Source organism: Mustela erminea, chromosome 2, assembly GCF_009829155.1.
Source record: "Mustela erminea isolate mMusErm1 chromosome 2, mMusErm1.Pri, whole genome shotgun sequence".
Lineage (NCBI taxonomy): Eukaryota > Metazoa > Chordata > Mammalia > Carnivora > Mustelidae > Mustela > Mustela erminea.
In genome coordinates this window covers 643,109-657,149 of record NC_045615.1, presented here as the reverse complement: position 1 = coordinate 657,149, position 14,041 = coordinate 643,109, and the positions used below count along the sequence as shown (strand labels likewise).

General features: G+C 44.1%; 1 protein-coding gene and 1 long non-coding RNA gene across 2 annotated transcripts in view; one reads left to right on the top strand and one right to left on the bottom strand.

Moving 5' to 3' along the window:
• Positions 1 to 915: 915 nt before the first annotated feature.
• LOC116584144 lies at positions 916 to 13,281 on the bottom strand. The gene is made up of 3 exons (XR_004283064.1): positions 13,269 to 13,281; positions 1,520 to 1,521; positions 916 to 997 (listed from the first exon to the last, which is right to left on the bottom strand). It is a non-coding gene; the product is annotated as an uncharacterized LOC116584144 (long non-coding RNA).
• LZTS1 (leucine zipper tumor suppressor 1) overlaps positions 12,231 to 14,041 on the top strand; it is a 51,618-nt gene continuing 49,807 nt past the window's right edge. The window contains exon 1 of the mRNA XM_032332074.1: positions 12,231 to 12,453. The gene's annotated coding sequence lies outside the window, so the exon portion shown is untranslated. The remainder of the gene's footprint in view (positions 12,454 to 14,041) is intronic.

Genomic DNA, 14,041 nt, shown 5'->3' with positions numbered 1-14,041 from the left:
TAGAAGTGGAGAGACACAGAGAAAAGACAACTGGAAGAAGTCAAGAATAAAAAGAAGTCAAGGAAAAAAAAAAAAAAGAACAAACCACAGGGAGACATAAGGAGGAAAAGAATAGAGAGTAGAATAGGAAGAAGAGGTAGAGAAGTGAGAATACTTATGTGGCAGATGGGTCCCCAGGGTTGTTCTCATTTTGCTGCTGCTCTGGTCATCTTCTCTTCCCTCCTCTGAAAGCCCTTTGTGGGATCTGCAGAAGCTATTCTTATCCTTACAATAAACTCTTATAAACTAGGATAACCTGAACAAGTTTCTAGTTCTTGCAAACATATCTTTGTTAATAGAAATGGAGACAAAAAGAGATTATTACAGATTAGGATCCTGGACCAAAACCAAGAAAATGAAATCTAATACAAGTAAATTGTGAATAACTTCATTTTCAATGAAGTTTTTTTCAATTAAAAAAAATTAATCAGGTCTGACTGGACAATAGATCATATAGACTTGAGGGGACCTCAGTACAGTGCATCTGGTAAAAAGCAAACTCCATCTTACCTTGCTTTAACAGATGTTTAGTGTGTTGATAGAGAGAGAGAGAATAGCTGCACTCTGCCTTGGACAAATTCTTGGGTTAATGTGGATGCTCCACTGCCCCACACTTTATAGAGATCCTCACTAGAAAGCCTATGGGCACACAGCAACACGGATGGCTAGCAGCAGCACAGATTAGGTGTCCTCCCTAGCATATTCCTAGACATCCATGTACTTCCTACAGCACCTTGCTACACCTTATTTTGTTTGTTCAATGACCATAGTCCCCACCAGACTGCAGGTTTTAGAAGAAAAGAACACATTTGTCTTGCTCCATGCTCTGTTCCTAGTACGTAGCACAGGGATGACTATGGTTGAGATACTTGAGGGGAACCTGGGCAGCTCAGCCTGATAAGTGTCTGATTCTTAGTTTCAGTTCATTTCATGATCTCATGGGTCATGAGATCTAGCCCTGGATGGGGCTCTGTGTTCAGCTGGGAGTCTGCTTGGGATTCTCTCCCCAACCCCTCACCCCAACTCTCTCTCCCGCAAAGAATAAATATTTTTTTAAAAAAGGAAATACATGGGGACTTAGAGTGGAGAAGGGAGTTGGGGGAAATTGGAAGGGGAGGTGAACCATGAGAGACTATGGACTCTGAAAAACAATCTGAGGGTTTTGAAGGGACGGGGGGTGGGAGGTTGGGGTACCAGGTGGTGGGTATTATAGAGGGCACGGATTGCATGGAGCACGGGGTGTGGTGCAAAAATAATGAATACTGTTATGCTGGAAATAAAAAAAAAAAATTAAAAAACTAGATCCCTATGGAAAAAAAAAACAAACAAAAAAAACAAAACAAAAAAACAAAAAAACAAACAAACAAAAAAAAAGGAAATACTTGGAATATCTTGAAATGTTTGTTGAATAAATGAGAAAATTACATTGCATGATTAATGGTAAAGTAAAATGGTACATTAAATTTGGAGAAGAGGAAACTCCTTTCCATTAGATTTTGGACTTCTTACACTAGATTGTGGTTTTTAAATTTGCAAGATTTTCATGTGGAAGAGGGAATAGGCTTATTAAGTTCTCAGGTGTGCAGAATTAACATGGTGTTGGGGATAAGAAAACCAGACTGGCAGTCAGAGCCAGAACTCACACCCCAACTCATGAGAGAATTATTACTTAGACTGGAGCCATCATTTCATCATTTCTTCCTTTTAAAAAATATTTTATTTATTTATTTATTTATTTATTTATTTAATTTATTAGATAGAGAGCATGAGCAGGGGAAAGGTCAGAGGATGAGGGAGACAGAGAATTTCAAGCAGACTCTGCACTCCATGTAGAGCCTTACATGGGGCTCGATCACCCCTGAGATCATGACCTGAGCTGAAATCCGAAGTCAGATGCTCAATCAACTGAGCCACCCAGGTGCCCCTCATTTCATCATTATTAAGCTGCAACATTTAATGAACCATTAAATGATAGGTAGATATTACTAGGAGAGAGATTTTTATTTTATATTCACCAAATTCCCCAACACATACAGATGTCAAAAATAGAATAATCAGAAATAGAATGGTTTGTGAGTTCTTTGTTAAAATAATCAACAAACAGAATTGGCTAACTTCCTGCTTTGTGTATCATAGTTAGGATTCTTGCGCTGGGTGAAATGTTGTACAGGATAATTTTTACCCCTATCAAACTCTAAGAAATTCTAATTACAGGGTGATTTTTTCAGTTTGGATCAAGAATGTGAACCAAAGAAAGAAGTGGCTTCTGTTTTATTCTGTGGTTTGTTAAATATGCAACTTAATCTTACCAAGCCTCTGTCTTCTCATCTGTTAAGTGGGGATAATAACACCTGCTCTTCATACATTAAAGGATTGGCCAAGATCAAATGAGATAATGTTTGCACTTCAAAAGTATAAAGTGCTCTACAAATAGATTAAGTCTCTGCTCTGGAGGAAGAAAAGAAAATCCTGCAGCACCACGTCTTCTGATGTCCAGGCCAAAATTCTGTCAAACTAAAGTGAGACTGTTTTTCCTCAAATCCCCCTAGACATCTTAGAGATAGTTTTCACCTCCCTTTCTCTTTCCCTGCCTGGGGATAATAAGACTGTTAACTTGTTTTTTGGTTGTGGTGATTTTGCTTGCTACGTAAATGTCAAGTTCCACTTGACTAGAAGTTAATATATAATGTCTTCCCTTTCCTCCTGAGTACAATTCTGTTAAATTATCTCTTTATGCTCACATTGATTTTTTTTTTCTTCTGCTTTTCAGTTTTAAGTCCTAAAATAGCATATTTTACCCTACTGCTTTACTGCTTTCAAGGCAATAATGATGGTGCCTGGCATTGTGGGAGTTTAATGCAAATCTAGTGAAGTTGGCTGTGCCTCAGCATAGCAGGAGCACTGCCAAAGGGGCGTTTATCAAGGATGCCTGACAACCCCAGAAGTCTAAATTACCTCACATTTGCAGCCTTTTCTTCACTATCCTCCATCACCTTTTTGCAGGCCGAAGGAAGCACAAGACACATTTTGTTAGCCCCATTTTACTGAGAGGAAAATGAAGGTACATAACAGTTAAGTGCTTTTATAAAGTCAGGAGGCTGATGCTGGACTTGAGCTTAATAATTTGGCTTCATATTGGCGAATTACTCTTAATACTAAGCCTTTAGCCACTGTAAGATATTTGATGATTCTGCCTTTCCCATGGGTTGGTTCTACTCCCAATTCACTCTTATGATATGGCATGCAGATATTTCTCTTTTTTTAAAAAGATTATATTTATTTATTTGAGAGAGACAGAGATAGTGAGAGGGAGCATGAGCAAGGAGGAGAGGGAGAAGCAGGCTCCCTGCCAAGCAGAGAGCCAGATGCCAGGCCTCAATCCCAGGACCTTGACACCAGGAGCTGAAGCCAGAGGCTTAACCAACGGAGCCATCCAGGAGCTCCAGCATACAGATCTTTCAACCCCTGCCCAGTCTGGCTAGGAAAGGCTTCGACATTTATCATGGCACATTTCTAGACAACCTAAAAGAGGCCCAGGCTAAGAAAGGATCTTCAGGACAAGAGGAAATAACAAGGAAAGAAAGCTTGTCCTTGTGAGATTTCAGTGTTTGGCCCTGAAAGCTTATTAGAATATTGGGGAACAAGTATATAGTAAGGGCTTAAAGCCTGCATCAGTGGGGCAGACCTGGAATGAAAGGGATGCATCCGCCTTGTGTCTACAGTGACTTGAGTTTTAAAAGAACTTTTATATTGTCACCTGATTTGGTCTTTGTGACAACCCAGTGAGATATATATGACACATGTGTATGAAGAGTTGCTCTGTGCACTTTATAGGTAATCAGCTGAGGTTAAATGACATCCATGGTCATAGCTAATAAGCATCAGAGCTAGCCATGAACTCTGACCTTCAGATAACATTAGAAGATTTTGTCTTGCCTGTAGGTGAATCTCAAGTACTGACTCTCACTTACTTACAGGAGTATATTTAGGAAAAGAATTCTCTTAAGGTCTCCCAGAAATAATACTATAGAAGGAAGCACTGTCCACTATCCTTTCTCTGTAAAAGGCTGAGCCTACATTATTAATGGTACATTCACTCACACATTCCCTCTTGAAGGCCATGGAGACCTCTTTTCCCTAGATCTGGTTTTTTTATGAGAACCCCAAAGACAGAATGTGTTTTTAAACCAGTTAGAGAACTCCCCATGCCCAGAGGGAGAGGCACTTTCCCAGAATACACTCTTGCACAAGGGCCCCTTCTTTTTTGTTTCTCCCTGCCTCACCTACACCTCAGTGGAGAGTTCCTCACCTTCCTCCCAACACTCTCACTACCAGAACAGCCAGCCTGCCAGCCCACACATCCTGCCTTCTCCCCAAGCATCCTCTTCCTCAACACAGGCCAGGGACAGGACAGTAAAATCAGGTCTGAGGGTGGGGGAGTCTGAGAAGTTCTTCTAAGAAGCTGTGAGCCAGCCAGAGTGGCCCTTCCCCCTCCCAGTCCTGGGCTTAGCCCTGCAGCAGTGGTAGCAGGGAACCTTACCACTGCAAGTTGAAACAGGACTCCCCGCCTCCCCTCTCAGCTTTAAATAGGATTAATGAGAGAGAACATTCTAAACACTGCTTTGAGAGGTTCCAGAACAGGCAGCAGGCTACTTCCTCTCAAGCTGCCATCTTGGACAGGGTCCCCTGGTTGCCTCCCCCTTAACTTGGAGCTCTTTTCTTCTCGGCAGGGAACCTAACCTTGGAATCTCAAAGACAGGATGAAATGCTATTGCCCTCCTAGGTGCCTCCTCTACCCACTGATAGTGCCAGAAAATTCACTCTTGCCTCATTCGTTAGATTATATTCTTTGAAAAAATTCAAAGATTTTTGGAAAGGGAGCGAAAAGTGGAGCTGGGAAGGAAGCGATATAAAGCTGTCAGTGTCCATGCTCCATTTACAGCATTCATGTATCCCCAATAATTTTAGTAAACATATTTTAATCTACTCTATATTTGTGTGTATGTGCCCTTCCCTGTAGAATCATATTGTCAATAACATTCAAAAGTGCCAGAAACAGAGGCTAAAAGTAAGAAACGACCCAGCTGAGTTTCTGACTTGGGGAGAGTAGGTGGCAAAGAAAATCATAACTAAAGGGGTTTCCTGTGTGACAGGCGCTGTGCTAAGCACTGTGAGGTAGGCACTAGTACTAGGAAACATCCAGAAAACTGATGTTATTTGACATTTTGTCTTGATTGTTTCATGAAAGCAAAAATCTTCAAAGTTTACCAAGAACCTCTTCTGGATGGAATGCTTACCTGACAGGGGCAACAGACCTTCTTTCTTGTTTCTAGCAAACTTAGCTAAAAAGAGCCACAGGATGCTGGAAAAAACCTCAGAGAATAACTGTGACAGCCACCCACCACCTCCATTCCTCTGTCCCTTTCTCTAGCTCCTCTATTTTTGCAGGCAATGAGATTGAAGTCTTTTCACGATAACTATGGTCAGTATGGGGATAAAGCAAAACATGTACTCAACACCTAGCCAAAGTACAGGGAGTGGGGTTAACACCAGAAGACTTAAGGGGAGAATGGCAATGCCTGTTGAGAAGTGCAGTGACCTGGAGGATTCAAATAGATCCAGGCAGGCCAGTGGGAGCCCAAGCCCAGGGTAACCCCTCATCCCAGAAGACCAGTCTCTGATTCTACTGTTAGGGTACAGCATTGGCCTGTCTTTCTAGGATCACCCCCACACCAGAAGCTTCCTGAGAAATGACTGAGTAAATGTGTAAGTTAAATTTCAGCACTGAGGGTCTCAAGGCGCTCTGATATTTTTTTCTTCCCCCTAGGGGGCAAGGAAATGATCATGCCAGCATTCCTCATAGGGGAACTAAATGATTTCCCAGAATTCATGGTCTCATATGTCCTATTTCTTTAAATGAGTTCAGGGCTACAAGTAAATGTGAGCTTGACAGGGTCCATTTGGCAAATGGACCCCTCAGAACTGACAAGGGTCATGTCAACTTCTTCATCTGCATGCCATTGCTCAGCCCTGGGGAGAAATTAGCCGAAAGCCAATTAGTCTATTAGTTACCACCCATGAGCTCAGCAGCAGGCTGAATGTTACTGGGGATATAGAAAAATAAGAGGCAGTCTCTGTCATCATTTAATCATTAAGTATTTGTTGAGTACCTATCATGGGCCAAGCATTGGGTTGAGCACTTAAACACCTACTAGGAAAGTGAGACACATTCACGTGAAATAATAGAACACAAACTACAAAGTGCACAATGAATGAAAGAATAGCGGACATGGATGTGCTATTTGATAAGACTTCAGTGAAGTGGAGATGGCGATCTAGGAGGGTAGGTCAGGACTTGGGGAGGGCCTTGGAAGACCTCTATTATGGTTTGAATGAGAGCAAGGGCTGAGAGGTGAATGTGGCCTTGATGAAGATGAGGAGGTAGTATAGAACTGAGACAAACATGCTGGATTAAAGGGTGAAATTAAAGTGAGTAGGTAGGGAAGGGGGCAACACTATGGAGATGTTGGAGACATTATCTCTTCTGCTTTCAGTGGTTCCTGGAAGTTTTCAATTCATTTTGGGAGTCTCTAGCTTGGGTAGAGCTAAGAGTCAACTCTAGTGAGATAGCCTGGAACAGTAGAGAGAGCAAAGGCTTTGGATGAAACTGCATTCCAGTCCTTTTTCCTCCACTTACTAGTGATGGGATTTGGAGTACATTATTTAGCCACTTTGAGCTGCAATTTCTTCAAAAACAGATAATGATTTCTATGATTATTAAATAAGATACTATAGATAAAATGTCCAGATGAGGTACATAATAGGCAAGCAATGGCTGTTTTTCTCCATGGCTTCCCTCTTCCCCCTTGAAAACAAAGGTAAAATGCATGGGTATGTCCCAGTATCTATTCCACCCCAGCCAACTGGCCAAAGACAATAATACTAGTCTCCTTGAGTTTGCCAATGATTGTTAGATGATGTCTCTAATCCTGTCTAGTGTCAACTGAGAGCCTTCCAGGAAAGGTTTCCTTGATCTTGAGAAAGAGATGCAGGAACAAAGGTCCTTTATTCCTTAACCCATTACTGGTTCTGGGTGTGATAACTAGGCTGGCAGATCCAACCAAAGTCATGAAACAACCACCATGAGGGCAAAGCCCATAGTTCAAGAATGGCAGAACAGAGAGATGCAAAGATCTGATCTATGATGACATTGTGAGGCCATGGAATGAACTAACCTGGAAGCTGATCTCTTAATATATTAATTGATGAGATTTTTGTTGCCTGTTATTTACCGGTTTAGTTTATGCTTTTTTTTACTTATAAGTAGAAACATTCTCCTGATTCACAGTTTCAGTTTCAGACAAACTAGTTAAAACAACAGAAGAGATAGATTACAGAAAAGGTGATAGGCCAGGCCCTTTCACAGCTAGGATCTTGAATTAGAATAGCCTATTTATCCTACTGAAATGGTATTTGGGGTGGTGCAGGACATGTCAAATCGTAATACTTCCTCCTTATTTCTCTGTAATCTAGTGCAGCCCTGCACTTGCAATGAATGGTTTGCTAAATGGTTGTCACATGAACCTTGTCAGCTGATGGCTGAAAAAAGCCTATTCACACTAGAAGCTAATTAGTTCCATTTGAGCCTGGTTTTGCATTGCCAAGGTAGCTGGTTTGCTGCTCTCTGCTCAGAGGAAGGCTGCCTTCCTCTGGTCTACACTAACCAAACTAAACCGCAGCCAGGCACTGTATCAGTTATAAGGTTTCTGAGAAAGTTACAGGACACATGCTTCGAAACCCTAGGGTCTCAGCTCCAGTAAAGCTGGAAAAATTTCTCAACTTGCTCTTTGACTCAGTTTTCCTTTCAGTGAAAGAGTGGAGTGGACATACTTCTTAACATCAGCTTGAGCATGTTTGTGTGAATGAGTCATCACTGGATAGGAATTCTGATGTCAGCAAGTTCTCCCTAGAGCTCCTAAAGGTGTTTTATTCCTTCTACAACTTCCCAAGTTTCCTGAATATAGATTAAGTACTCAAAATGAAGTTCCAAAAGATAATCCCACCAATGATAATAATTAACTGTTCCTTGGAGTTATTAGGTACTTTCTAGGAAAGAAAAAACATTATTTGCATTTTATCCTATTTGTCTTCATAAGCCCCAGAGAAGTCAAGGAAGAGATGTTCCTCCCAACACAAATAAGAGTTTAGCGAAGTTCAGGAATAAGAGAGGCAAGGTGCCCAGGGATGTAAGGGTAAGGAATGTAAACTCTAGTTATAAAAACTTCACACCCAGGGAAACTCCAGGGAAATTTTGTTTGTTTGTTTTTGTTTCTGCTTATTCTGGAGGGAGACAGGACACTGGTGGTGCTTCCTTTAAGGTCAAGAGGCATTAGGCTGTCCATCAAGAAAATCAGCCTTCCTATACTTTCCTGGGGTAGCTTGGAGATAAATGGAGTAGTGGCTCAGTGACATATCACTATATTTTCTCATCTATTTTTGCAGCCTCAGTTTAATATAGTTAGCTTTTTGAATTTTTTAAAAGATTTTTATTTTTTTAGAAGCACCTGGGGGGCTCAGATAGTTAAGCATCTGCCTTAGGCTCAGGTAATGATCCCAGGGTCCTGGGACCGAGCCCTGAATTGGGCTCCCTGCTTGGCAGAGAGCCTGCTTCTCCCTCTACTGTTCCTCCTGCTTGCGCTCTCTCGCTCTCTCAGTCAAATAAATAAGTAAAATCTTAAAAAGAAAAAGACTTTTACTTTTTAAAGTAATCTCCACACCCAACATGGGGCTTGAACTCACAACCCTGAGATAAGAGTTGCATATTCCACCAAGGGAGACAGCCAGGCATGCTACTATAGTTAGGTTTTCTTATTCTCTAACACAGGTATCTGGATTTTTTTTTAAGACTTGAAATAATGTTTAATAATTATTTGACATTTTTTAACCTTTCTTACCAGATTCATTCTGACTGTTTCTCCTCATCTTTGCATCATTGTCACAAAATAGGTAAGGCTAATGTTAATAGGCCCATTTTACCAATGAGCAAATGGAGTCTCAGAAAAGGTGTGACAAGACCACAAATTTGAAGAAGTGGAAATAGATGTGAATCTTCTGTATTTGAGTCCATGCCTCTCTCTAAAACATTGTTTTTCTCCCTTCCATAGAATTCCTTCAAATATTGTATGAGTGCTTTCTGTATACCAACAATGTCCTGGGAATTCAGTATTGGACAAGAAAGATGCGGTCTTTGAACGAGAAACTTTTAGAAAAGTTGAGCACACAAACAAGAAGATGGGCAGTTATTTAAATTTTAATAAGTGAAAGCACACTGAGAGAGGCAGAGGCATTTCTAATCCAGAGAAAATGTTGGGTTAATTGGTCCACGGGCCTGCTCCTATGTGACCAATCTAAGGCTCTAGAAATGAAGGACAAAATCATAAGCCAGAATGGTAAACTGACTGAATCTTAGGTGGTGAACAAATGAGGGAGGTAGGGAATTGTTTACAAAAATATGTTTTGTGACCCAGCTTTCCAGACTCAGCTCAGGCAAGGGAGAGCCTGAAGGAAGCAGAGGTTTGGATGGGACAACCAGGGCCCAGTTGGGGCAGTACTCCACTAAACAAAGGAAAGAAGAGGTGCCACATTGAGAATCCCACCAGGGGTGTTAGGAGCAGACACACCCAGTCATTGCATTACCATACCCAACAGCTGAATCAGGGAGCTAATTATGGCTTTCTACTTCTGGAGACCACATTCCTGAGGCTTTCATGAACACACACACACACACACACACACACACACACACACATGCTATACCATGGCAGCTCTCCTCTCCTTACTCTCCTTCCTTACTTCTACCCCCACTTTCAATTCACCCTACTTTACCTCTGAAGAATCCCTTGCACAGGGTGCTTCTATTGTTTCATACTGTATCCTGGTTCCACCCCTCACATACACACCAACACACTGCCCACACCCTTTGTCTAACTCCGTCATTATAAGAGAGCTACATGCCATGCCTTATCTTCCACCAAGAATGTCTCTGACCGAGAACCACAATACATCAGTGCTGGAGTACCCTTAAAGAGTCTCACCTAAACTACCCACTTTGCAGATAAAGAAACTGAGGCCTAGCCAGGAACATGGATTATCCAAGAATATTTAAATAGTAAGTAGTAGGGCCGAAATGAGGAACAGGCTTCCAGGATTATTATCTTTCCCCTTTCATGGAATTCCACATTTAAGAACACAAAAATGAGCTTGACTGAAATCTGAAGCCTGCCTGATACCTTATTCTACCTTCCAAGATTCTACCCCCACCCTTTTTTAATGCTGAGATGTTTGATTTATTTTAATCTATTCAGCAAATGTTTTTGAGAAACTCCCATTTGTGAAGCACCATATCTGTCTCTGGAAATGTAGAGTCCAGTCCCTGACTCTAGATAGCTCATAGTCTAGGGGAAGACAGACCTGCAGTCACAGCCACCATGCAAGCAAGTGTACATATGCTGTGCCAATGAATGGGACAAGAGACCTGGAGCTTTAGAAAAAGGACCTGTAATTTTGACTGAGGTGATCAAAGATGGTATGAATAAGGATTGCATTTTAGGTCTCAAATGTTGACAGGTAAAGAAAGGTCTTTCAAACAGGGACAAGTATGTGCAAAGATGGAAGAGAAGAGGTGATGTTCTGAGAAGGCTAAATACACTTTGGAGTTGATACAGAGAATTTGCAATGTTACCTGTAATAGCTACCATGTGTATGTACATACCACATGCCAAGGATTCTTATTTAGTCCCTCCAGCAAACCTATAAACTAGGGATTGGTTCATTTAACAAGTAGTTATAACATGACTATGATATACCAGCCAAGCTCTAGGTGTTGAGGGTACATTCTGTGAACAGAACAGACCCAGCCCCTCAGCTATGAACAAAAAATAACAAGTCCCTGCCCTCAGGAAGTTTACATTCCAGGAATTGTTACCCCCATTTCATGAAGGGGAAAAAAACACAACAAACAAACAATAAAACCCTGGGATATAAGATGTTTAAGGCACTGGCTCAGGGTCACACAGATGATAATTAGCAGAGGCTGTCTGTGCTCTTAAACTATGTTGTGTTTCCTTCCAGGAAGCCTGGAATTGAGAGTTGGGGTGTTCAGGATCAAGATCTGAAGTAGTACGGATCTCTTAGGAGGTTCTGAGCAGCCAGGTGACTGAAACAAAATGGTGTTGCTTCTCTTTGAGCTATCTTCCCCCACAACACTTAACAGTCAGAGACCAACCACCTCAGTCTTCTGTCCTCCACACAGACATACCTCTTTTGGCCGAGGATGACATTCCCTGAGTAGAGCCATGCCTGGTTTTAGCAGATTAGCCTGGGTGAACCCTCAGGACCAGCGTCTCGGGCCACACCGGGTACCCCAATTAACTGGACTTTTGTCCTACCAAAAAGCTTGTGAGTTTGGTTTCCTTCCTAGCCCAACTGCTAGAAGTCTGAAGGGAGCGTGGTAGAGAAAATGATAATGTTAAAAAGGTCCTGGATGAGATTTATAGCTATAAACTTGGAACAGGCCCCAGTTTTCACCCGAAACCTAGTCCCCGGGAGAGAGCTGAAAAAGTTTGCCTTTGAAATGTCTCGGGAGTGGGAGTGGGTCTTCTGGGCTCCGGTCTGTAATCCCAGCTTGGTCACTCAGCGGCTCGTCCCGTCTTTGAACCTAGAAATCCAGCCTTTTCGCTGGACTTTGGGGTTGCAAAGACAGGGCTGGGGAAAGGAAACTGGTGAGTAAGAAGAAACGGTGAAAAGCAAGCAAGGAATACGGGGCGGGGGGTGGGAAGGCGAAAGCGAAGGAACGGATCCAGGAAACGCGAAGAATAAGAACGGAGAGCGCGCTAATAAAAGGAAAAAAGGAAGGGACAAGAACAAGACAGGAAAAGCGGGAGAACGGGAAGGGCCGGCGGGTGGAGAGAAAGACTCTGACAGGGCCGCTCGGCGGGGTCTGAGGGAAGTGAGAGCGGAGAGATGGAGGGCGGCGGACGCGGAGGAGCCGAGAGGTCCGGAGCGGCCCCAGCTGTCAGCCGGGAACAAAGGCAGCCGAGCGGCAAGTGAGAGGCTGCGGACCACGCCTCAGCCAATGAGCGGCGCCGGCGGAGGCCCCGCCCCGCCCCGCTCCGCCCCGCCCCGCCCTCGGCTCCGGGACCCGGCGCGGAGGCTGGCGCGCGGGGAGCTGGCAGGCGGCGGGCGCGCGGGGAGGCCGAAAGTTTCTCTGGCCGCCGGGTCCGGTGAGCCCGAGCCGCGGGCTGCGACGGCGCCGCGGCACCCGCCGAGCCGGCGGCTCTGGGAAGACAGCCGGGAACACATTGTAAAACACACTGAAAAAAAATTCTCAAGTCAGTCCGAGGAGCAGGGGGCCAGGTAAGGTGCGGTAGACGCGGGGTCTTCCTCGCTCCTGCCGTGGCTGCACGGGCATTCCCGGGGGAAACCGCGCTCCCCGCGGCGTGCGGGTGCGTCCGTCGGTCTTTGTCTGTGTCGGGGTCTGTCTAGGTGTCTTTGTCTCCGCATGTAACTGTCAGGGTCTCCACTTCTGCGAGGGTGGGTGCTGCTGCTCTGGTCCCAGCCTGGAAAAAGGGATGCTGCGTCTGTCCTTCTGTCTTTGTCTCCGTCTCTGGCAGGCTGGTTTTATCTGCTCCCATCCTAAATCTGATCTTGATGGACATTAAGTGTTGGGTGACACTGATGTCTGAGATGAGGAAAAGGGGAATGTGCGTGATCCCGGAGGGACGCAGGCCCCAGACAGAGGGCCTGACAGCTGGGGTCAGGCCACTACACTTTCTGTCTGGAACTTTGGAGATGGGCTGTGTCTGCACTCACAGGGTGGCAGGGACACTGATGCAGTTAGAGGTTTGGAATGTCTCACTGAAGGTATATGTCACTGGGGCTGAGGTGGATAGAGAGGGTGTTGATGAACATGGAAATTGGCCCCCTGGAGTTGTGGGCCAACCAGGATCAGTCCTGGACTTGCCATTCAGCCAAATTAACACACACAGTCCCACACCTACACACAGGCTACATTCACTTCTTTCTCTCACCCACCAAAGGCAGCCAGGCCCTGACTCCCTCCCCACCTCTGCGGGCGCGCCGAGCGCGCGCGCGTGCGTGTGTGTGTGTGTGTGTGTGTGTGTGTGCGCGCGCACACACACACACACACACACACACACACACCGTCTAACATGCTGAACTCCAGCTTTCATAGCATACAGCTCAGTAGCAACAGGCATCAAAACACCATAGGCCAGAGGATCTTTGTCCTTCCTGCTCTAAGTGGAAAGGAATGAACAGTGGAGCAAATGAATGTTCTCCTGGCCCAGGAGTGTGTCAGGCCTAGAAAAGTGCTTAGGACCTGCTAGCTTCAGAGCCCTCAGTTCCCCAGAAACAGAGTGCTTAGGGATCTGAGCATCTGTATTCCCTGGATCCCTTCTCTCCCATTCACACCTTCCTGCCTTGGGTCCATTCACATCAGCCCTGCTCTTGAGTCTTAAGTGCTGACAAACTAGCGTGGAGGCACTGAGCTCTGGAGAGCTCTTGGCAAGAGCTGTGCCAGATAAAGGGTTTCCTGCTTTGCTGGAAGCACCACCTAATTGCAATCATGGGAACCAAGGAGTCCGGCCCCAGATAGATGAGTTGTGTGCTTGGCAATTCTTCCAGCACCAGAGACCCTTGAGAAGAGTCTGTGGGTAGGGCCTAGAGAGTGTTTATAACCTGAAGTTGTTCCAAGTTCAAAAACAATTTTCTGTAGGCATGCTGGGGAAAATACAGGTGCTGAAGTGTGTATATATATGTTGAAATGTGTATGTATATGTATACACATGTACATATATATACACACATATATGTACATATATACACATATGTATATATGTATATGTATATATATGTATATACTCATTTGAAAATAGGTATGAGAGACAGCGTTTACAGGCAGGAAGGGTGTTTGTGTTCAAGG